Source organism: Schistocerca piceifrons, chromosome 2 (assembly GCF_021461385.2).
Source record: "Schistocerca piceifrons isolate TAMUIC-IGC-003096 chromosome 2, iqSchPice1.1, whole genome shotgun sequence".
Classification (NCBI taxonomy): domain Eukaryota; kingdom Metazoa; phylum Arthropoda; class Insecta; order Orthoptera; family Acrididae; genus Schistocerca; species Schistocerca piceifrons.
The window spans coordinates 646,932,077-646,955,657 of record NC_060139.1 but is presented as its reverse complement, the minus strand read 5'-3'; the positions used below and the strand labels follow the sequence as shown (position 1 = coordinate 646,955,657).

The following is a 23,581-nucleotide window of genomic DNA, read 5'->3' as shown; positions in this document are numbered from 1 at the left end:
TATTTACGCCCCCTCTGGTTCCAGCAAACGGCAGGAAAGGTCTCGTTTTTATAAAGAGGATCTGATTTATCTTTTACGCAAAAATCCTGCGACTTTGATATTAGGGGGTGATTTTAATTGTGTATTACAAGCTAAGGACCAATCCCCTCATTTTAATTATTGTTTCGAGCTACATTCTCTTGTACGTCAACTACGACTACGCGATGCGTGGGAGGTTAAACACCCCACTTTAGTTAAATTTACATTTTTTACTGCCACGTCAAGTAGTCGACTGGACCGATTGTATATTTCTGATCCCCTTAGTGTTTCTGTTTTAAATGTAGATGTTATTCCAGCCAGTTTTACGGATCATTGTGCCCTTGCGGTTATAATTAATTTGGAGCGTCAGCCTCTTAAACTTTATCGGCCGCTGTGGAAATTAAATGTCTCCTTGCTCGATGACCCTGACATCGAACCTCTAATACAGACGGCGTGGGACATGTGTTTACGTTCTCTGCGATACTATCCGGCTAAGCTTCACTGGTGGATCCACTGTGCGAAGCCAAAACTCCGTCGCACTTTAATGTCCTACAGTTATAATAGAGCGCGAGATCTGAAACTGACTTTTGAGTATTATTATTCGGTGCTTCGCGAACTTTATGATACTTCTCGAATGACAGGTGCCCACCTTTCTGAGATTCGGAAAATTAAAGCCAAGCTCCTTAGTATTAAACGGCTTCAGATGGAAGGATTGAAGATTAAATCTAAACCGCCGTCCACCTTAGCACATGAAATGACTTCCATGTACCACCTGTTTCGTCACCACCAGAACCGTCGACGTGTATTGATTGACGGCCTTATGGCAGCTGATGGTTGCCGGCTTACCTTACAGAATCAAATAACCCATGAACTTACCTGCTACTATGAGACCTTATATGCTGTGGCTGATTCTGATCCGCTTGATGTTGACGAGATTTTAACTGCTATCCCATCAGTTTTAACAGAGGACCATAATGTGGAATTTTTAGCTCCTTTTACTGCAGATGAAATTTCAGCTTTCATTGCTTGTTCACCATCTCACAAATCTCCTGGTCCGGATGGCCTTCCTAAGGAATTTTTTGTTCGCTTTTGGACTATTATAGGGCCTGTTTTTACGGATATTGTAAATGAAATCTTGAATGGTGGCACAATTCCAGCCGATTTCAAGAGAGGTACGGTTGTCCTGATACCAAAATCTGCTGGTTTGAAGACAGCTAGTGACTTTCGTCCTTTAACCCTTTTAAATTTTGATTATAAGACGGCTGCTAGGGCTGTTAATGCACGTCTATCCCTCTTGCTTACACCTGTGATAACTCCTTGTCAAAGCTGCTTTCCAGGGCGCTCCATATTGACTCCTCTGGCGGGGTATCGTGATGTCGTGTCGATTGTCGCTGTCACCAATATTTCCTGTGCGCTTTTATTTCTTGATTTTAGTAAGGCTTTTGATCGTGTGTCCCATTCGTTTTTAGAGCTTCTGCTGCGCCGACTCGGTTTTAATGAAAAGGCGCTGCTGGCACTTAAGAATATGACGACTGGTATTTCTGCTAAGATTGACATTAATGGCCAGCTCACGAAGGTCATTGATATTAAACGTGGCGTCCCGCAAGGTAGCCCTTTATCCATGACCCTTTATGCTCTCTCCCTTCAACCACTCCTCTCTCGTCTCTACTCGACACTTCGTGGTCTTACGATTTCTGGGGTTACCCTGACAGCAACAGCTTATGCTGATGATTTGGTTGTTTTGCTTCGTTCCGCCGCAGAAGTGCCGCAGTTGAAAATGGAACTAGATAAATTTTCTGCGGCCTCCGGTTCTCGTCTCAACCCCCGTAAAAGCAAACTTCTGAATTTGCGGGGCTTTGAAAATGTGGTTGTTCCGTGGGTTACGGCTGTTGAACACCATACACATTTAGGCATCTATCTTGAACGGTGTCCTCTTCGTATGGCTGCAAAAAATTGGCAAGTGGCCATTTCCAAGCTTCAAGGTGTTTTATTCGAACACTCATGGCGTTCGATACCGCTACTGCAAAAAAAGCGTGTATTAGACACTTATGTTTTATGTAAAGTATATTACGTTGCTCAGTTGTTTCCGCTTCCCCGAATGCAGGGTGCAAAAATGGTCCAGCTTATCAACAGATATATTTGGCGGGGGCACATTTTTAAATTACGTTGTGATGTTCTTACGAAGCCGCGTCTTGCGGGCGGCTTGTCGTTCACCGATGTCCGTGTCAAGGCTGCGGCCCTTTATGTTAAGCGCACCCTCCATCTTTTATTTTCTGAGTCCCCGACTGTTACTTCGCGATTATTCCATGTCGTTCGTCCTGCGAGCTTGTCACCGCCTATTAACGTAGGGCCTCTAAATGCGAAGCTACGGCATGTTCGGGACTTCTACATTGAGATTAGTTATCTGGATCTCCACTTCCAACGTGGTCCTGTTTTTACTATGCGAACACTGCTTGACAAATGGCACAGGTCTTCTTCTTCCATCCCGATTGTTTTGCAATATCCCCGTTTTAATTGGCGTCACATATGGACGAATATTAGCTTACCCGTTTATTCAGCACCTGTTGCCTCCCTATGGTATAAGGTAGTTCACCGGCTGATTCCTACGAACGAACGACTTCATCGCATAGGTTTAAGTGTCTCTCCGCTTTGTCAAACGTGTGGTTGTGTTGATACACTCCAACACCGATTTCCCTGCGCTGACCGTCTTCGCATGTGGTACTGGCTGCGCCGACAATTGGCGTTACTCACCAGGAGCTCGGAATCGGCATTTACAACTGATATTCTCTGCTGGCCGGACACGGTTTTTTATCCCGGGACAAAGAACAATACCATTATGTGGCTTCTTGGCCGTTACATTTTTGCAGTGGTTGATGGTGATGGTATTTCCGATTTCATTTCGTTTATTGGTTACATGCTTCATGAGTACTGGACGCAACAATCTTTCCCACATCTGAAGAGGGACTTTGCGAATATGCTTAGTATTGTCTTCGAAAAGCAAGGGATTGGTTAAGTTTCCACTTCTATTGATCGCTCCTGCGCCAGTTACATTAATGGCACCGGTATAGGGGCATACTGATCTCACTTCATGATAGGGAAGACATTCTCGCTAGCTCTTACTTATTTTGCTTTCCTGCCAAGCTTTTCCCTGTTTGGATAGACACTGCATCACAAGCCCCGTGTCCACATATAAGTATCATAAGACTCTGAACCAAGGAACATTACTACGTATTGGTGCCACTGTGCTTCAGTGCAGGGAGGAGGAGACGTCATGGCCAGGCCTCGGGTTTCGACCCCTGCCCAACGCGCCTCCCCCGAGCTGCACTGGGTCATTACAGTGAAAGAAATACAAAAAAAAAAAAATGGATAAAGCATAAAAAAATGGATAAAAAAAAAGTGGTAGAGCAAAAAAAAAAAAAAAAATGGATAAGGCGTCGGACTTCGGATCCGAAGATTGCAGGTTCGAATCCTGTCACAAAAAAAAAAAAAGTGGTTAAGGCGTCTGACTAAAAAAAAAAAAGAAAGTGGTTAAGGAAAAAAAAAAAAAAGCGGTAGCGTGCGTTGTTTCTGTTCATAATGTCCGTGGAAACAAATAAAAAAAAAAAGCGGTCTAAGGCGCCAGATTTAAGCTCTGGTTCCCTAAGGGGAGCGTGGGTTCGAACCCCACATCTGACAATGCATTTTAAATATTCCAAAACTACCAATTTCGTACATGCGGGAAAACAGGTAAATTACGCGGGAACAGGTTCAAAAAAAAAAAAAAAAAAAAAAAAAAAAAAAAAAAAAAAAAAAAAAAGGTGGCCGAGTGGTTAAGGCGTTGGACTGCTAATCCAATGTGCTCTGCACGCGTGGGTTCGAATCCCATCCTCGTCGAAGAATTTTACGTAAAGCACCCATTTCGGATCACGCCTTCTACATGCGAAACGCCACTCAGTAGTAGCAATGGAACGTGTAGGTGAAAGTTAACATCCGTAAGAAATACGAAACTAAACCGCCTACCAATTGGAAATACACAACATTCGATAGCGTACGTCTTTCGAATCAAACATCATCTCAAGATCTATAAACGAATCGAAGTTTGGCACCATGGTGGTGTTTGGGAACGGTGCGTTCTCATTCATATTTAAGTGCTTACTTATCGCAGTCATATTAACGTATCGAGCCTATAATACCTCCAACGACAGTTTGCTTTCCATCCGGCCGCCGTATACGGAAGCGATCTGATAGGGCCTGGCTCCATCGCCAACAGCAGGAACCTCTGGTCTCACAATTCGGCTACGAAGAACGTGGTTTGCTCTTCGAAAGAAACTTGAAAGCAACATCAGCTATGAGGTCAACGAAGGTGACAAATAAATGTTTCGAATCGAGATAATCGCGGCGTTGCAGTAGTTGTTATACTGAATGCACAGGACATTTTTCATTTGCATTAGACAACGCTACACGACGATTCGGTGCTTATTTCTGCAGTAAGTAAGTGGGCCGACTACTTTCCTCCGATCGGATACCAACGTGGACGGATGCCATCATTAAATGATTCACGAGTGGGAGCTTGGTCAGCTGCACTGCAGCAGGGCGTTACAGCGTGTACACCAGCCACAGTACGATGCGATTTCGAATCGACAAACGACTTCTTTCCGTAAGGACTAGCGAGGGACGCAGTTTCCGATGCATCAGACGAGGTGGCCGAGTGGTTAAGGCGTTGGACTGCTAATGCAATGTGCTCTGCACGCGTGGGTTCGAATCCCATCCTCGTCGAAGAATTTTACGTAAAGCACCCATTTCGGATCACGCCTTCTACATGCGAAACGCCACTCAGTAGTAGCAATGGAACGTGTAGGTGAAAGTTAACATCCGTAAGAAATACGAAACTAAACCGCCTACCAATTGGAAATACACAACATTCGATAGCGTACGTCTTTCGAATCAAACATCATCTCAAGATCTATAAACGAATCGAAGTTTGGCACCATGGTGGTGTTTGGGAACGGTGCGTTCTCATTCATATTTAAGTGCTTACTTATCGCAGTCATTTTAACGTATCGAGCCTATAATACCTTCAACCGTAGCGCAACTGTCGCCTTTCGACAGTTTGCTTTCCATCCGGCCGCCGTATACGGAAGCGATCTGATAGGGCCTGGCTCCATCACCAACAGCAGGAACCTCTGGTCTCACAATTCGGCTACGAAGAACGTGGTTTGCTCTTCGAAAGAAACTTGAAAGCAACATCAGCGATGAGGTCAACGAAGGTGACAAATAAATGTTTCGAATCGAGATAATCGCGGCGTTGCAGTAGTTGTTATACTGAATGCACAGGACATTTTTCATTTGCATTAGACAACGCTACACGACGATTCGGTGCTTATTTCTGCAGTAAGTAAGTGGGCCGACTACTTTCCTCCGATCGGATACCAACGTGGACGGATGCCATCATTAAATGATTCACGAGTGGGAGCTTGGTCAGCTGCACTGCAGCAGGGCGTTACAGCGTGTACACCAGCCACAGTACGATGCGATTTCGAATCGACAAACGACTTCTTTCCGTAAGGACTAGCGAGGGACGCAGTTTCCGATGCATCAGACGAGGTGGCCGAGTGGTTAAGGCGTTGGACTGCTAATCCAATGTGCTCTGCACGCGTGGGTTCGAATCCCATCCTCGTCGAAGAATTTTACGTAAAGCACCCATTTCGGATCACGCCTTCTACATGCGAAACGCCACTCAGTAGTAGCAATGGAACGTGTAGGTGAAAGTTAACATCCGTAAGAAATACGAAACTAAACCGCCTACCAATTGGAAATACACAACATTCGATAGCGTACGTCTTTCGAATCAAACATCATCTCAAGATCTATAAACGAATCGAAGTTTGGCACCATGGTGGTGTTTGGGAACGGTGCGTTCTCATTCATATTTAAGTGCTTACTTATCGCAGTCATTTTAACGTATCGAGCCTATAATACCTTCAACCGTAGCGCAACTGTCGCCTTTCGACAGTTTGCTTTCCATCCGGCCGCCGTATACGGAAGCGATCTGATAGGGCCTGGCTCCATCACCAACAGCAGGAACCTCTGGTCTCACAATTCGGCTACGAAGAACGTGGTTTGCTCTTCGAAAGAAACTTGAAAGCAACATCAGCGATGAGGTCAACGAAGGTGACAAATAAATGTTTCGAATCGAGATAATCGCGGCGTTGCAGTAGTTGTTATACTGAATGCACAGGACATTTTTCATTTGCATTAGACAACGCTACACGACGATTCGGTGCTTATTTCTGCAGTAAGTAAGTGGGCCGACTACTTTCCTCCGATCGGATACCAACGTGGACGGATGCCATCATTAAATGATTCACGAGTGGGAGCTTGGTCAGCTGCACTGCAGCAGGGCGTTACAGCGTGTACACCAGCCACAGTACGATGCGATTTCGAATCGACAAACGACTTCTTTCCGTAAGGACTAGCGAGGGACGCAGTTTCCGATGCATCAGACGAGGTGGCCGAGTGGTTAAGGCGTTGGACTGCTAATCCAATGTGCTCTGCACGCGTGGGTTCGAATCCCATCCTCGTCGAAGAATTTTACGTAAAGCACCCATTTCGGATCACGCCTTCTACATGCGAAACGCCACTCAGTAGTAGCAATGGAACGTGTAGGTGAAAGTTAACATCCGTAAGAAATACGAAACTAAACCGCCTACCAATTGGAAATACACAACATTCGATAGCGTACGTCTTTCGAATCAAACATCATCTCAAGATCTATAAACGAATCGAAGTTTGGCACCATGGTGGTGTTTGGGAACGGTGCGTTCTCATTCATATTTAAGTGCTTACTTATCGCAGTCATTTTAACGTATCGAGCCTATAATACCTCCAACCGTAGCGCAACTGTCGCCTTTCGACAGTTTGCTTTCCATCCGGCCGCCGTATACGGAAGCGATCTGATAGGGCCTGGCTCCATCACCAACAGCAGGAACCTCTGGTCTCACAATTCGGCTACGAAGAACGTGGTTTGCTCTTCGAAAGAAACTTGAAAGCAACATCAGCGATGAGGTCAACGAAGGTGACAAATAAATGTTTCGAATCGAGATAATCGCGGCGTTGCAGTAGTTGTTATACTGAATGCACAGGACATTTTTCATTTGCATTAGACAACGCTACACGACGATTCGGTGCTTATTTCTGCAGTAAGTAAGTGGGCCGACTACTTTCCTCCGATCGGATACCAACGTGGACGGATGCCATCATTAAATGATTCACGAGTGGGAGCTTGGTCAGCTGCACTGCAGCAGGGCGTTACAGCGTGTACACCAGCCACAGTACGATGCGATTTCGAATCGACAAACGACTTCTTTCCGTAAGGACTAGCGAGGGACGCAGTTTCCGATGCATCAGACGAGGTGGCCGAGTGGTTAAGGCGTTGGACTGCTAATGCAATGTGCTCTGCACGCGTGGGTTCGAATCCCATCCTCGTCGAAGAATTTTACGTAAAGCACCCATTTCGGATCACGCCTTCTACATGCGAAACGCCACTCAGTAGTAGCAATGGAACGTGTAGGTGAAAGTTAACATCCGTAAGAAATACGAAACTAAACCGCCTACCAATTGGAAATACACAACATTCGATAGCGTACGTCTTTCGAATCAAACATCATCTCAAGATCTATAAACGAATCGAAGTTTGGCACCATGGTGGTGTTTGGGAACGGTGCGTTCTCATTCATATTTAAGTGCTTACTTATCGCAGTCATTTTAACGTATCGAGCCTATAATACCTCCAACCGTAGCGCAACTGTCGCCTTTCGACAGTTTGCTTTCCATCCGGCCGCCGTATACGGAAGCGATCTGATAGGGCCTGGCTCCATCACCAACAGCAGGAACCTCTGGTCTCACAATTCGGCTACGAAGAACGTGGTTTGCTCTTCGAAAGAAACTTGAAAGCAACATCAGCTATGAGGTCAACGAAGGTGACAAATAAATGTTTCGAATCGAGATAATCGCGGCGTTGCAGTAGTTGTTATACTGAATGCACAGGACATTTTTCATTTGCATTAGACAACGCTACACGACGATTCGGTGCTTATTTCTGCAGTAAGTAAGTGGGCCGACTACTTTCCTCCGATCGGATACCAACGTGGACGGATGCCATCATTAAATGATTCACGAGTGGGAGCTTGGTCAGCTGCACTGCAGCAGGGCGTTACAGCGTGTACACCAGCCACAGTACGATGCGATTTCGAATCGACAAACGACTTCTTTCCGTAAGGACTAGCGAGGGACGCAGATTCCGATGCATCAGACGAGGTGGCCGAGTGGTTAAGGCGTTGGACTGCTAATCCAATGTGCTCTGCACGCGTGGGTTCGAATCCCATCCTCGTCGAAGAATTTTACGTAAAGCACCCATTTCGGATCACGCCTTCTACATGCGAAACGCCACTCAGTAGTAGCAATGGAACGTGTAGGTGAAAGTTAACATCCGTAAGAAATACGAAACTAAACCGCCTACCAATTGGAAATACACAACATTCGATAGCGTACGTCTTTCGAATCAAACATCATCTCAAGATCTATAAACGAATCGAAGTTTGGCACCATGGTGGTGTTTGGGAACGGTGCGTTCTCATTCATATTTAAGTGCTTACTTATCGCAGTCATTTTAACGTATTGAGCCTATAATACCTCCAACCGTAGCGCAACTGTCGCCTTTCGACAGTTTGCTTTCCATCCGGCCGCCGTATACGGAAGCGATCTGATAGGGCCTGGCTCCATCGCCAACAGCAGGAGCCTCTGGTCTCACAATTCGGCTACGAAGAACGTGGTTTGCTCTTCGAAAGAAACTTGAAAGCAACATCAGCGATGAGGTCAACGAAGGTGACAAATAAATGTTTCGAATCGAGATAATCGCGGCGTTGCAGTAGTTGTTATACTGAATGCACAGGACATTTTTCATTTGCATTAGACAACGCTACACGACGATTCGGTGCTTATTTCTGCAGTAAGTAAGTGGGCCGACTACTTTCCTCCGATCGGATACCAACGTGGACGGATGCCATCATTAAATGATTCACGAGTGGGAGCTTGGTCAGCTGCACTGCAGCAGGCGTTACAGCGTGTACACCAGCCACAGTACGATGCGATTTCGAATCGACAAACGACTTCTTTCCGTAAGGACTAGCGAGGGACGCAGATTCCGATGCATCAGACGAGGTGGCCGAGTGGTTAAGGCGTTGGACTGCTAATCCAATGTGCTCTGCACGCGTGGGTTCGAATCCCATCCTCGTCGAAGAATTTTACGTAAAGCACCCATTTCGGATCACGCCTTCTACATGCGAAACGCCACTCAGTAGTAGCAATGGAACGTGTAGGTGAAAGTTAACATCCGTAAGAAATACGAAACTAAACCGCCTACCAATTGGAAATACACAACATTCGATAGCGTACGTCTTTCGAATCAAACATCATCTCAAGATCTATAAACGAATCGAAGTTTGGCACCATGGTGGTGTTTGGGAACGGTGCGTTCTCATTCATATTTAAGTGCTTACTTATCGCAGTCATTTTAACGTATCGAGCCTATAATACCTCCAACCGTAGCGCAACTGTCGCCTTTCGACAGTTTGCTTTCCATCCGGCCGCCGTATACGGAAGCGATCTGATAGGGCCTGGCTCCATCGCCAACAGCAGGAGCCTCTGGTCTCACAATTCGGCTACGAAGAACGTGGTTTGCTCTTCGAAAGAAACTTGAAAGCTACATCAGCGATGAGGTCAACGAAGGTGACAAATAAATGTTTCGAATCGAGATAATCGCGGCGTTGCAGTAGTTGTTATACTGAATGCACAGGACATTTTTCATTTGCATTAGACAACGCTACACGACGATTCGGTGCTTATTTCTGCAGTAAGTAAGTGGGCCGACTACTTTCCTCCGATCGGATACCAACGTGGACGGATGCCATCATTAAATGATTCACGAGTGGGAGCTTGGTCAGCTGCACTGCAGCAGGGCGTTACAGCGTGTACACCAGCCACAGTACGATGCGATTTCGAATCGACAAACGACTTCTTTCCGTAAGGACTAGCGAGGGACGCAGTTTCCGATGCATCAGACGAGGTGGCCGAGTGGTTAAGGCGTTGGACTGCTAATGCAATGTGCTCTGCACGCGTGGGTTCGAATCCCATCCTCGTCGAAGAATTTTACGTAAAGCACCCATTTCGGATCACGCCTTCTACATGCGAAACGCCACTCAGTAGTAGCAATGGAACGTGTAGGTGAAAGTTAACATCCGTAAGAAATACGAAACTAAACCGCCTACCAATTGGAAATACACAACATTCGATAGCGTACGTCTTTCGAATCAAACATCATCTCAAGATCTATAAACGAATCGAAGTTTGGCACCATGGTGGTGTTTGGGAACGGTGCGTTCTCATTCATATTTAAGTGCTTACTTATCGCAGTCATTTTAACGTATCGAGCCTATAATACCTCCAACCGTAGCGCAACTGTCGCCTTTCGACAGTTTGCTTTCCATCCGGCCGCCGTATACGGAAGCGATCTGATAGGGCCTGGCTCCATCGCCAACAGCAGGAGCCTCTGGTCTCACAATTCGGCTACGAAGAACGTGGTTTGCTCTTCGAAAGAAACTTGAAAGCAACATCAGCGATGAGGTCAACGAAGGTGACAAATAAATGTTTCGAATCGAGATAATCGCGGCGTTGCAGTAGTTGTTATACTGAATGCACAGGACATTTTTCATTTGCATTAGACAACGCTACACGACGATTCGGTGCTTATTTCTGCAGTAAGTAAGTGGGCCGACTACTTTCCTCCGATCGGATACCAACGTGGACGGATGCCATCATTAAATGATTCACGAGTGGGAGCTTGGTCAGCTGCACTGCAGCAGGCGTTACAGCGTGTACACCAGCCACAGTACGATGCGATTTCGAATCGACAAACGACTTCTTTCCGTAAGGACTAGCGAGGGACGCAGATTCCGATGCATCAGACGAGGTGGCCGAGTGGTTAAGGCGTTGGACTGCTAATCCAATGTGCTCTGCACGCGTGGGTTCGAATCCCATCCTCGTCGAAGAATTTTACGTAAAGCACCCATTTCGGATCACGCCTTCTACATGCGAAACGCCACTCAGTAGTAGCAATGGAACGTGTAGGTGAAAGTTAACATCCGTAAGAAATACGAAACTAAACCGCCTACCAATTGGAAATACACAACATTCGATAGCGTACGTCTTTCGAATCAAACATCATCTCAAGATCTATAAACGAATCGAAGTTTGGCACCATGGTGGTGTTTGGGAACGGTGCGTTCTCATTCATATTTAAGTGCTTACTTATCGCAGTCATTTTAACGTATCGAGCCTATAATACCTCCAACCGTAGCGCAACTGTCGCCTTTCGACAGTTTGCTTTCCATCCGGCCGCCGTATACGGAAGCGATCTGATAGGGCCTGGCTCCATCGCCAACAGCAGGAGCCTCTGGTCTCACAATTCGGCTACGAAGAACGTGGTTTGCTCTTCGAAAGAAACTTGAAAGCTACATCAGCGATGAGGTCAACGAAGGTGACAAATAAATGTTTCGAATCGAGATAATCGCGGCGTTGCAGTAGTTGTTATACTGAATGCACAGGACATTTTTCATTTGCATTAGACAACGCTACACGACGATTCGGTGCTTATTTCTGCAGTAAGTAAGTGGGCCGACTACTTTCCTCCGATCGGATACCAACGTGGACGGATGCCATCATTAAATGATTCACGAGTGGGAGCTTGGTCAGCTGCACTGCAGCAGGGCGTTACAGCGTGTACACCAGCCACAGTACGATGCGATTTCGAATCGACAAACGACTTCTTTCCGTAAGGACTAGCGAGGGACGCAGTTTCCGATGCATCAGACGAGGTGGCCGAGTGGTTAAGGCGTTGGACTGCTAATGCAATGTGCTCTGCACGCGTGGGTTCGAATCCCATCCTCGTCGAAGAATTTTACGTAAAGCACCCATTTCGGATCACGCCTTCTACATGCGAAACGCCACTCAGTAGTAGCAATGGAACGTGTAGGTGAAAGTTAACATCCGTAAGAAATACGAAACTAAACCGCCTACCAATTGGAAATACACAACATTCGATAGCGTACGTCTTTCGAATCAAACATCATCTCAAGATCTATAAACGAATCGAAGTTTGGCACCATGGTGGTGTTTGGGAACGGTGCGTTCTCATTCATATTTAAGTGCTTACTTATCGCAGTCATTTTAACGTATCGAGCCTATAATACCTCCAACCGTAGCGCAACTGTCGCCTTTCGACAGTTTGCTTTCCATCCGGCCGCCGTATACGGAAGCGATCTGATAGGGCCTGGCTCCATCACCAACAGCAGGAACCTCTGGTCTCACAATTCGGCTACGAAGAACGTGGTTTGCTCTTCGAAAGAAACTTGAAAGCAACATCAGCTATGAGGTCAACGAAGGTGACAAATAAATGTTTCGAATCGAGATAATCGCGGCGTTGCAGTAGTTGTTATACTGAATGCACAGGACATTTTTCATTTGCATTAGACAACGCTACACGACGATTCGGTGCTTATTTCTGCAGTAAGTAAGTGGGCCGACTACTTTCCTCCGATCGGATACCAACGTGGACGGATGCCATCATTAAATGATTCACGAGTGGGAGCTTGGTCAGCTGCACTGCAGCAGGGCGTTACAGCGTGTACACCAGCCACAGTACGATGCGATTTCGAATCGACAAACGACTTCTTTCCGTAAGGACTAGCGAGGGACGCAGATTCCGATGCATCAGACGAGGTGGCCGAGTGGTTAAGGCGTTGGACTGCTAATCCAATGTGCTCTGCACGCGTGGGTTCGAATCCCATCCTCGTCGAAGAATTTTACGTAAAGCACCCATTTCGGATCACGCCTTCTACATGCGAAACGCCACTCAGTAGTAGCAATGGAACGTGTAGGTGAAAGTTAACATCCGTAAGAAATACGAAACTAAACCGCCTACCAATTGGAAATACACAACATTCGATAGCGTACGTCTTTCGAATCAAACATCATCTCAAGATCTATAAACGAATCGAAGTTTGGCACCATGGTGGTGTTTGGGAACGGTGCGTTCTCATTCATATTTAAGTGCTTACTTATCGCAGTCATTTTAACGTATTGAGCCTATAATACCTCCAACCGTAGCGCAACTGTCGCCTTTCGACAGTTTGCTTTCCATCCGGCCGCCGTATACGGAAGCGATCTGATAGGGCCTGGCTCCATCGCCAACAGCAGGAGCCTCTGGTCTCACAATTCGGCTACGAAGAACGTGGTTTGCTCTTCGAAAGAAACTTGAAAGCAACATCAGCGATGAGGTCAACGAAGGTGACAAATAAATGTTTCGAATCGAGATAATCGCGGCGTTGCAGTAGTTGTTATACTGAATGCACAGGACATTTTTCATTTGCATTAGACAACGCTACACGACGATTCGGTGCTTATTTCTGCAGTAAGTAAGTGGGCCGACTACTTTCCTCCGATCGGATACCAACGTGGACGGATGCCATCATTAAATGATTCACGAGTGGGAGCTTGGTCAGCTGCACTGCAGCAGGGCGTTACAGCGTGTACACCAGCCACAGTACGATGCGATTTCGAATCGACAAACGACTTCTTTCCGTAAGGACTAGCGAGGGACGCAGTTTCCGATGCATCAGACGAGGTGGCCGAGTGGTTAAGGCGTTGGACTGCTAATGCAATGTGCTCTGCACGCGTGGGTTCGAATCCCATCCTCGTCGAAGAATTTTACGTAAAGCACCCATTTCGGATCACGCCTTCTACATGCGAAACGCCACTCAGTAGTAGCAATGGAACGTGTAGGTGAAAGTTAACATCCGTAAGAAATACGAAACTAAACCGCCTACCAATTGGAAATACACAACATTCGATAGCGTACGTCTTTCGAATCAAACATCATCTCAAGATCTATAAACGAATCGAAGTTTGGCACCATGGTGGTGTTTGGGAACGGTGCGTTCTCATTCATATTTAAGTGCTTACTTATCGCAGTCATTTTAACGTATCGAGCCTATAATACCTCCAACCGTAGCGCAACTGTCGCCTTTCGACAGTTTGCTTTCCATCCGGCCGCCGTATACGGAAGCGATCTGATAGGGCCTGGCTCCATCACCAACAGCAGGAACCTCTGGTCTCACAATTCGGCTACGAAGAACGTGGTTTGCTCTTCGAAAGAAACTTGAAAGCAACATCAGCTATGAGGTCAACGAAGGTGACAAATAAATGTTTCGAATCGAGATAATCGCGGCGTTGCAGTAGTTGTTATACTGAATGCACAGGACATTTTTCATTTGCATTAGACAACGCTACACGACGATTCGGTGCTTATTTCTGCAGTAAGTAAGTGGGCCGACTACTTTCCTCCGATCGGATACCAACGTGGACGGATGCCATCATTAAATGATTCACGAGTGGGAGCTTGGTCAGCTGCACTGCAGCAGGGCGTTACAGCGTGTACACCAGCCACAGTACGATGCGATTTCGAATCGACAAACGACTTCTTTCCGTAAGGACTAGCGAGGGACGCAGATTCCGATGCATCAGACGAGGTGGCCGAGTGGTTAAGGCGTTGGACTGCTAATCCAATGTGCTCTGCACGCGTGGGTTCGAATCCCATCCTCGTCGAAGAATTTTACGTAAAGCACCCATTTCGGATCACGCCTTCTACATGCGAAACGCCACTCAGTAGTAGCAATGGAACGTGTAGGTGAAAGTTAACATCCGTAAGAAATACGAAACTAAACCGCCTACCAATTGGAAATACACAACATTCGATAGCGTACGTCTTTCGAATCAAACATCATCTCAAGATCTATAAACGAATCGAAGTTTGGCACCATGGTGGTGTTTGGGAACGGTGCGTTCTCATTCATATTTAAGTGCTTACTTATCGCAGTCATTTTAACGTATTGAGCCTATAATACCTCCAACCGTAGCGCAACTGTCGCCTTTCGACAGTTTGCTTTCCATCCGGCCGCCGTATACGGAAGCGATCTGATAGGGCCTGGCTCCATCGCCAACAGCAGGAGCCTCTGGTCTCACAATTCGGCTACGAAGAACGTGGTTTGCTCTTCGAAAGAAACTTGAAAGCAACATCAGCGATGAGGTCAACGAAGGTGACAAATAAATGTTTCGAATCGAGATAATCGCGGCGTTGCAGTAGTTGTTATACTGAATGCACAGGACATTTTTCATTTGCATTAGACAACGCTACACGACGATTCGGTGCTTATTTCTGCAGTAAGTAAGTGGGCCGACTACTTTCCTCCGATCGGATACCAACGTGGACGGATGCCATCATTAAATGATTCACGAGTGGGAGCTTGGTCAGCTGCACTGCAGCAGGCGTTACAGCGTGTACACCAGCCACAGTACGATGCGATTTCGAATCGACAAACGACTTCTTTCCGTAAGGACTAGCGAGGGACGCAGATTCCGATGCATCAGACGAGGTGGCCGAGTGGTTAAGGCGTTGGACTGCTAATCCAATGTGCTCTGCACGCGTGGGTTCGAATCCCATCCTCGTCGAAGAATTTTACGTAAAGCACCCATTTCGGATCACGCCTTCTACATGCGAAACGCCACTCAGTAGTAGCAATGGAACGTGTAGGTGAAAGTTAACATCCGTAAGAAATACGAAACTAAACCGCCTACCAATTGGAAATACACAACATTCGATAGCGTACGTCTTTCGAATCAAACATCATCTCAAGATCTATAAACGAATCGAAGTTTGGCACCATGGTGGTGTTTGGGAACGGTGCGTTCTCATTCATATTTAAGTGCTTACTTATCGCAGTCATTTTAACGTATCGAGCCTATAATACCTCCAACCGTAGCGCAACTGTCGCCTTTCGACAGTTTGCTTTCCATCCGGCCGCCGTATACGGAAGCGATCTGATAGGGCCTGGCTCCATCGCCAACAGCAGGAGCCTCTGGTCTCACAATTCGGCTACGAAGAACGTGGTTTGCTCTTCGAAAGAAACTTGAAAGCAACATCAGCGATGAGGTCAACGAAGGTGACAAATAAATGTTTCGAATCGAGATAATCGCGGCGTTGCAGTAGTTGTTATACTGAATGCACAGGACATTTTTCATTTGCATTAGACAACGCTACACGACGATTCGGTGCTTATTTCTGCAGTAAGTAAGTGGGCCGACTACTTTCCTCCGATCGGATACCAACGTGGACGGATGCCATCATTAAATGATTCACGAGTGGGAGCTTGGTCAGCTGCACTGCAGCAGGGCGTTACAGCGTGTACACCAGCCACAGTACGATGCGATTTCGAATCGACAAACGACTTCTTTCCGTAAGGACTAGCGAGGGACGCAGATTCCGATGCATCAGACGAGGTGGCCGAGTGGTTAAGGCGTTGGACTGCTAATCCAATGTGCTCTGCACGCGTGGGTTCGAATCCCATCCTCGTCGAAGAATTTTACGTAAAGCACCCATTTCGGATCACGCCTTCTACATGCGAAACGCCACTCAGTAGTAGCAATGGAACGTGTAGGTGAAAGTTAACATCCGTAAGAAATACGAAACTAAACCGCCTACCAATTGGAAATACACAACATTCGATAGCGTACGTCTTTCGAATCAAACATCATCTCAAGATCTATAAACGAATCGAAGTTTGGCACCATGGTGGTGTTTGGGAACGGTGCGTTCTCATTCATATTTAAGTGCTTACTTATCGCAGTCATTTTAACGTATTGAGCCTATAATACCTCCAACCGTAGCGCAACTGTCGCCTTTCGACAGTTTGCTTTCCATCCGGCCGCCGTATACGGAAGCGATCTGATAGGGCCTGGCTCCATCGCCAACAGCAGGAGCCTCTGGTCTCACAATTCGGCTACGAAGAACGTGGTTTGCTCTTCGAAAGAAACTTGAAAGCAACATCAGCGATGAGGTCAACGAAGGTGACAAATAAATGTTTCGAATCGAGATAATCGCGGCGTTGCAGTAGTTGTTATACTGAATGCACAGGACATTTTTCATTTGCATTAGACAACGCTACACGACGATTCGGTGCTTATTTCTGCAGTAAGTAAGTGGGCCGACTACTTTCCTCCGATCGGATACCAACGTGGACGGATGCCATCATTAAATGATTCACGAGTGGGAGCTTGGTCAGCTGCACTGCAGCAGGCGTTACAGCGTGTACACCAGCCACAGTACGATGCGATTTCGAATCGACAAACGACTTCTTTCCGTAAGGACTAGCGAGGGACGCAGATTCCGATGCATCAGACGAGGTGGCCGAGTGGTTAAGGCGTTGGACTGCTAATCCAATGTGCTCTGCACGCGTGGGTTCGAATCCCATCCTCGTCGAAGAATTTTACGTAAAGCACCCATTTCGGATCACGCCTTCTACATGCGAAACGCCACTCAGTAGTAGCAATGGAACGTGTAGGTGAAAGTTAACATCCGTAAGAAATACGAAACTAAACCGCCTACCAATTGGAAATACACAACATTCGATAGCGTACGTCTTTCGAATCAAACATCATCTCAAGATCTATAAACGAATCGAAGTTTGGCACCATGGTGGTGTTTGGGAACGGTGCGTTCTCATTCATATTTAAGTGCTTACTTATCGCAGTCATTTTAACGTATCGAGCCTATAATACCTCCAACCGTAGCGCAACTGTCGCCTTTCGACAGTTTGCTTTCCATCCGGCCGCCGTATACGGAAGCGATCTGATAGGGCCTGGCTCCATCGCCAACAGCAGGAGCCTCTGGTCTCACAATTCGGCTACGAAGAACGTGGTTTGCTCTTCGAAAGAAACTTGAAAGCAACATCAGCGATGAGGTCAACGAAGGTGACAAATAAATGTTTCGAATCGAGATAATCGCGGCGTTGCAGTAGTTGTTATACTGAATGCACAGGACATTTTTCATTTGCATTAGACAACGCTACACGACGATTCGGTGCTTATTTCTGCAGTAAGTAAGTGGGCCGACTACTTTCCTCCGATCGGATACCAACGTGGACGGATGCCATCATTAAATGATTCACGAGTGGGAGCTTGGTCAGCTGCACTGCAGCAGGGCGTTACAGCGTGTACACCAGCCACAGTACGATGCGATTTCGAATCGACAAACGACTTCTTTCCGTAAGGACTAGCGAGGGACGCAGTTTCCGATGCATCAGACGAGGTGGCCGAGTGGTTAAGGCGTTGGACTGCTAATGCAATGTGCTCTGCACGCGTGGGTTCGAATCCCATCCTCGTCGAAGAATTTTACGTAAAGCACCCATTTCGGATCACGCCTTCTACATGCGAAACGCCACTCAGTAGTAGCAATGGAACGTGTAGGTGAAAGTTAACATCCGTAAGAAATACGAAACTAAACCGCCTACCAATTGGAAATACACAACATTCGATAGCGTACGTCTTTCGAATCAAACATCATCTCAAGATCTATAAACGAATCGAAGTTTGGCACCATGGTGGTGTTTGGGAACGGTGCGTTCTCATTCATATTTAAGTGCGTACTTATCGCAGTCATTTTAACGTATCGAGCCTATAATACCTCCAACCGTAGCGCAACTGTCGCCTTTCGACAGTTTGCTTTCCATCCGGCCGCCGTATACGGAAGCGATCTGATAGGGCCTGGCTCCATCACCAACAGCAGGAACCTCTGGTCTCACAATTCGGCTACGAAGAACGTGGTTTGCTCTTCGAAAGAAACTTGAAAGCAACATCAGCTATGAGGTCAACGAAGGTGACAAATAAATGTTTCGAATCGAGATAATCGCGGCGTTGCAGTAGTTGTTATACTGAATGCACAGGACATTTTTCATTTGCATTAGACAACGCTACACGACGATTCGGTGCTTATTTCTGCAGTAAGTAAGTGGGCCGACTACTTTCCTCCGATCGGATACCAACGTGGACGGATGCCATCATTAAATGATTCACGAGTGGGAGCTTGGTCAGCTGCACTGCAGCAGGGCGTTACAGCGTGTACACCAGCCACAGTACGATGCGATTTCGAATCGACAAACGACTTCTTTCCGTAAGGACTAGCGAGGGACGCAGATTCCGATGCATCAGACGAGGTGGCCGAGTGGTTAAGGCGTTGGACTGCTAATCCAATGTGCTCTGCACGCGTGGGTTCGAATCCCATCCTCGTCGAAGAATTTTACGTAAAGCACCCATTTCGGATCACGCCTTCTACATGCGAAACGCCACTCAGTAGTAGCAATGGAACGTGTAGGTGAAAGTTAACATCCGTAAGAAATACGAAACTAAACCGCCTACCAATTGGAAATACACAACATTCGATAGCGTACGTCTTTCGAATCAAACATCATCTCAAGATCTATAAACGAATCGAAGTTTGGCACCATGGTGGTGTTTGGGAACGGTGCGTTCTCATTCATATTTAAGTGCTTACTTATCGCAGTCATTTTAACGTATTGAGCCTATAATACCTCCAACCGTAGCGCAACTGTCGCCTTTCGACAGTTTGCTTTCCATCCGGCCGCCGTATACGGAAGCGATCTGATAGGGCCTGGCTCCATCGCCAACAGCAGGAGCCTCTGGTCTCACAATTCGGCTACGAAGAACGTGGTTTGCTCTTCGAAAGAAACTTGAAAGCAACATCAGCGATGAGGTCAACGAAGGTGACAAATAAATGTTTCGAATCGAGATAATCGCGGCGTTGCAGTAGTTGTTATACTGAATGCACAGGACATTTTTCATTTGCATTAGACAACGCTACACGACGATTCGGTGCTTATTTCTGCAGTAAGTAAGTGGGCCGACTACTTTCCTCCGATCGGATACCAACGTGGACGGATGCCATCATTAAATGATTCACGAGTGGGAGCTTGGTCAGCTGCACTGCAGCAGGGCGTTACAGCGTGTACACCAGCCACAGTACGATGCGATTTCGAATCGACAAACGACTTCTTTCCGTAAGGACTAGCGAGGGACGCAGATTCCGATGCATCAGACGAGGTGGCCGAGTGGTTAAGGCGTTGGACTGCTAATCCAATGTGCTCTGCACGCGTGGGTTCGAATCCCATCCTCGTCGAAGAATTTTACGTAAAGCACCCATTTCGGATCACGCCTTCTACATGCGAAACGCCACTCAGTAGTAGCAATGGAACGTGTAGGTGAAAGTTAACATCCGTAAGAAATACGAAACTAAACCGCCTACCAATTGGAAATACACAACATTCGATAGCGTACGTCTTTCGAATCAAACATCATCTCAAGATCTATAAACGAATCGAAGTTTGGCACCATGGTGGTGTTTGGGAACGGTGCGTTCTCATTCATATTTAAGTGCTTACTTATCGCAGTCATTTTAACGTATTGAGCCTATAATACCTCCAACCGTAGCGCAACTGTCGCCTTTCGACAGTTTGCTTTCCATCCGGCCGCCGTATACGGAAGCGATCTGATAGGGCCTGGCTCCATCGCCAACAGCAGGAGCCTCTGGTCTCACAATTCGGCTACGAAGAACGTGGTTTGCTCTTCGAAAGAAACTTGAAAGCAACATCAGCGATGAGGTCAACGAAGGTGACAAATAAATGTTTCGAATCGAGATAATCGCGGCGTTGCAGTAGTTGTTATACTGAATGCACAGGACATTTTTCATTTGCATTAGACAACGCTACACGACGATTCGGTGCTTATTTCTGCAGTAAGTAAGTGGGCCGACTACTTTCCTCCGATCGGATACCAACGTGGACGGATGCCATCATTAAATGATTCACGAGTGGGAGCTTGGTCAGCTGCACTGCAGCAGGCGTTACAGCGTGTACACCAGCCACAGTACGATGCGATTTCGAATCGACAAACGACTTCTTTCCGTAAGGACTAGCGAGGGACGCAGATTCCGATGCATCAGACGAGGTGGCCGAGTGGTTAAGGCGTTGGACTGCTAATCCAATGTGCTCTGCACGCGTGGGTTCGAATCCCATCCTCGTCGAAGAATTTTACGTAAAGCACCCATTTCGGATCACGCCTTCTACATGCGAAACGCCACTCAGTAGTAGCAATGGAACGTGTAGGTGAAAGTTAACATCCGTAAGAAATACGAAACTAAACCGCCTACCAATTGGAAATACACAACATTCGATAGCGTACGTCTTTCGAATCAAACATCATCTCAAGATCTATAAACGAATCGAAGTTTGGCACCATGGTGGTGTTTGGGAACGGTGCGTTCTCATTCATATTTAAGTGCTTACTTATCGCAGTCATTTTAACGTATCGAGCCTATAATACCTCCAACCGTAGCGCAACTGTCGCCTTTCGACAGTTTGCTTTCCATCCGGCCGCCGTATACGGAAGCGATCTGATAGGGCCTGGCTCCATCGCCAACAGCAGGAGCCTCTGGTCTCACAATTCGGCTACGAAGAACGTGGTTTGCTCTTCGAAAGAAACTTGAAAGCAACATCAGCGATGAGGTCAACGAAGGTGACAAATAAATGTTTCGAATCGAGATAATCGCGGCGTTGCAGTAGTTGTTATACTGAATGCACAGGACATTTTTCATTTGCATTAGACAACGCTACACGACGATTCGGTGCTTATTTCTGCAGTAAGTAAGTGGGCCGACTACTTTCCTCCGATCGGATACCAACGTGGACGGATGCCATCATTAAATGATTCACGAGTGGGAGCTTGGTCAGCTGCACTGCAGCAGGGCGTTACAGCGTGTACACCAGCCACAGTACGATGCGATTTCGAATCGACAAACGACTTCTTTCCGTAAGGACTAGCGAGGGACGCAGTTTCCGATGCATCAGACGAGGTGGCCGAGTGGTTAAGGCGTTGGACTGCTAATGCAATGTGCTCTGCACGCGTGGGTTCGAATCCCATCCTCGTCGAAGAATTTTACGTAAAGCACCCATTTCGGATCACGCCTTCTACATGCGAAACGCCACTCAGTAGTAGCAATGGAACGTGTAGGTGAAAGTTAACATCCGTAAGAAATACGAAACTAAACCGCCTACCAATTGGAAATACACAACATTCGATAGCGTACGTCTTTCGAATCAAACATCATCTCAAGATCTATAAACGAATCGAAGTTTGGCACCATGGTGGTGTTTGGGAACGGTGCGTTCTCATTCATATTTAAGTGCTTACTTATCGCAGTCATTTTAACGTATCGAGCCTATAATACCTCCAACCGTAGCGCAACTGTCGCCTTTCGACAGTTTGCTTTCCATCCGGCCGCCGTATACGGAAGCGATCTGATAGGGCCTGGCTCCATCGCCAACAGCAGGAGCCTCTGGTCTCACAATTCGGCTACGAAGAACGTGGTTTGCTCTTCGAAAGAAACTTGAAAGCAACATCAGCGATGAGGTCAACGAAGGTGACAAATAAATGTTTCGAATCGAGATAATCGCGGCGTTGCAGTAGTTGTTATACTGAATGCACAGGACATTTTTCATTTGCATTAGACAACGCTACACGACGATTCGGTGCTTATTTCTGCAGTAAGTAAGTGGGCCGACTACTTTCCTCCGATCGGATACCAACGTGGACGGATGCCATCATTAAATGATTCACGAGTGGGAGCTTGGTCAGCTGCACTGCAGCAGGGCGTTACAGCGTGTACACCAGCCACAGTACGATGCGATTTCGAATCGACAAACGACTTCTTTCCGTAAGGACTAGCGAGGGACGCAGTTTCCGATGCATCAGACGAGGTGGCCGAGTGGTTAAGGCGTTGGACTGCTAATGCAATGTGCTCTGCACGCGTGGGTTCGAATCCCATCCTCGTCGAAGAATTTTACGTAAAGCACCCATTTCGGATCACGCCTTCTACATGCGAAACGCCACTCAGTAGTAGCAATGGAACGTGTAGGTGAAAGTTAACATCCGTAAGAAATACGAAACTAAACCGCCTACCAATTGGAAATACACAACATTCGATAGCGTACGTCTTTCGAATCAAACATCATCTCAAGATCTATAAACGAATCGAAGTTTGGCACCATGGTGGTGTTTGGGAACGGTGCGTTCTCATTCATATTTAAGTGCTTACTTATCGCAGTCATTTTAACGTATCGAGCCTATAATACCTCCAACCGTAGCGCAACTGTCGCCTTTCGACAGTTTGCTTTCCATCCGGCCGCCGTATACGGAAGCGATCTGATAGGGCCTGGCTCCATCACCAACAGCAGGAACCTCTGGTCTCACAATTCGGCTACGAAGAACGTGGTTTGCTCTTCGAAAGAAACTTGAAAGCAACATCAGCTATGAGGTCAACGAAGGTGACAAATAAATGTTTCGAATCGAGATAATCGCGGCGTTGCAGTAGTTGTTATACTGAATGCACAGGACATTTTTCATTTGCATTAGACAACGCTACACGACGATTCGGTGCTTATTTCTGCAGTAAGTAAGTGGGCCGACTACTTTCCTCCGATCGGATACCAACGTGGACGGATGCCATCATTAAATGATTCACGAGTGGGAGCTTGGTCAGCTGCACTGCAGCAGGGCGTTACAGCGT

General features: G+C 46.7%; 22 non-coding genes across 22 annotated transcripts; all 22 read left to right on the top strand.

The window, feature by feature from the left end:
• The first annotated feature begins 3,809 nt into the window (after nucleotides 1-3,809).
• On the top strand, nucleotides 3,810-3,891 carry Trnas-gcu. Its single transcript has one exon. It is a non-coding gene; the product is annotated as a tRNA-Ser (tRNA).
• Nucleotides 3,892-4,691: 800 nt separating this feature from the next.
• On the top strand, nucleotides 4,692-4,773 carry Trnas-gcu. Its single transcript has one exon. It is a non-coding gene; the product is annotated as a tRNA-Ser (tRNA).
• An 822-nt stretch (nucleotides 4,774-5,595) lies between these two features.
• On the top strand, nucleotides 5,596-5,677 carry Trnas-gcu. The gene has a single exon. It is a non-coding gene; the product is annotated as a tRNA-Ser (tRNA).
• An 822-nt stretch (nucleotides 5,678-6,499) lies between these two features.
• Nucleotides 6,500-6,581, top strand: Trnas-gcu. The gene has a single exon. It is a non-coding gene; the product is annotated as a tRNA-Ser (tRNA).
• Nucleotides 6,582-7,403: 822 nt separating this feature from the next.
• Nucleotides 7,404-7,485, top strand: Trnas-gcu. The gene has a single exon. It is a non-coding gene; the product is annotated as a tRNA-Ser (tRNA).
• An 822-nt stretch (nucleotides 7,486-8,307) lies between these two features.
• Trnas-gcu lies at nucleotides 8,308-8,389 on the top strand. Its single transcript has one exon. It is a non-coding gene; the product is annotated as a tRNA-Ser (tRNA).
• An 821-nt stretch (nucleotides 8,390-9,210) lies between these two features.
• Trnas-gcu lies at nucleotides 9,211-9,292 on the top strand. Its single transcript has one exon. It is a non-coding gene; the product is annotated as a tRNA-Ser (tRNA).
• An 822-nt stretch (nucleotides 9,293-10,114) lies between these two features.
• Nucleotides 10,115-10,196, top strand: Trnas-gcu. Its single transcript has one exon. It is a non-coding gene; the product is annotated as a tRNA-Ser (tRNA).
• An 821-nt stretch (nucleotides 10,197-11,017) lies between these two features.
• Nucleotides 11,018-11,099, top strand: Trnas-gcu. The gene has a single exon. It is a non-coding gene; the product is annotated as a tRNA-Ser (tRNA).
• Nucleotides 11,100-11,921: 822 nt separating this feature from the next.
• Trnas-gcu lies at nucleotides 11,922-12,003 on the top strand. The gene has a single exon. It is a non-coding gene; the product is annotated as a tRNA-Ser (tRNA).
• An 822-nt stretch (nucleotides 12,004-12,825) lies between these two features.
• Nucleotides 12,826-12,907, top strand: Trnas-gcu. The gene has a single exon. It is a non-coding gene; the product is annotated as a tRNA-Ser (tRNA).
• Nucleotides 12,908-13,729: 822 nt separating this feature from the next.
• On the top strand, nucleotides 13,730-13,811 carry Trnas-gcu. The gene has a single exon. It is a non-coding gene; the product is annotated as a tRNA-Ser (tRNA).
• An 822-nt stretch (nucleotides 13,812-14,633) lies between these two features.
• Trnas-gcu lies at nucleotides 14,634-14,715 on the top strand. The gene has a single exon. It is a non-coding gene; the product is annotated as a tRNA-Ser (tRNA).
• Nucleotides 14,716-15,536: 821 nt separating this feature from the next.
• Nucleotides 15,537-15,618, top strand: Trnas-gcu. Its single transcript has one exon. It is a non-coding gene; the product is annotated as a tRNA-Ser (tRNA).
• Nucleotides 15,619-16,440: 822 nt separating this feature from the next.
• Nucleotides 16,441-16,522, top strand: Trnas-gcu. The gene has a single exon. It is a non-coding gene; the product is annotated as a tRNA-Ser (tRNA).
• An 821-nt stretch (nucleotides 16,523-17,343) lies between these two features.
• On the top strand, nucleotides 17,344-17,425 carry Trnas-gcu. Its single transcript has one exon. It is a non-coding gene; the product is annotated as a tRNA-Ser (tRNA).
• An 822-nt stretch (nucleotides 17,426-18,247) lies between these two features.
• Nucleotides 18,248-18,329, top strand: Trnas-gcu. Its single transcript has one exon. It is a non-coding gene; the product is annotated as a tRNA-Ser (tRNA).
• An 822-nt stretch (nucleotides 18,330-19,151) lies between these two features.
• Trnas-gcu lies at nucleotides 19,152-19,233 on the top strand. Its single transcript has one exon. It is a non-coding gene; the product is annotated as a tRNA-Ser (tRNA).
• Nucleotides 19,234-20,055: 822 nt separating this feature from the next.
• On the top strand, nucleotides 20,056-20,137 carry Trnas-gcu. The gene has a single exon. It is a non-coding gene; the product is annotated as a tRNA-Ser (tRNA).
• Nucleotides 20,138-20,958: 821 nt separating this feature from the next.
• On the top strand, nucleotides 20,959-21,040 carry Trnas-gcu. Its single transcript has one exon. It is a non-coding gene; the product is annotated as a tRNA-Ser (tRNA).
• An 822-nt stretch (nucleotides 21,041-21,862) lies between these two features.
• On the top strand, nucleotides 21,863-21,944 carry Trnas-gcu. The gene has a single exon. It is a non-coding gene; the product is annotated as a tRNA-Ser (tRNA).
• Nucleotides 21,945-22,766: 822 nt separating this feature from the next.
• Nucleotides 22,767-22,848, top strand: Trnas-gcu. The gene has a single exon. It is a non-coding gene; the product is annotated as a tRNA-Ser (tRNA).
• Nucleotides 22,849-23,581: the final 733 nt, after the last annotated feature.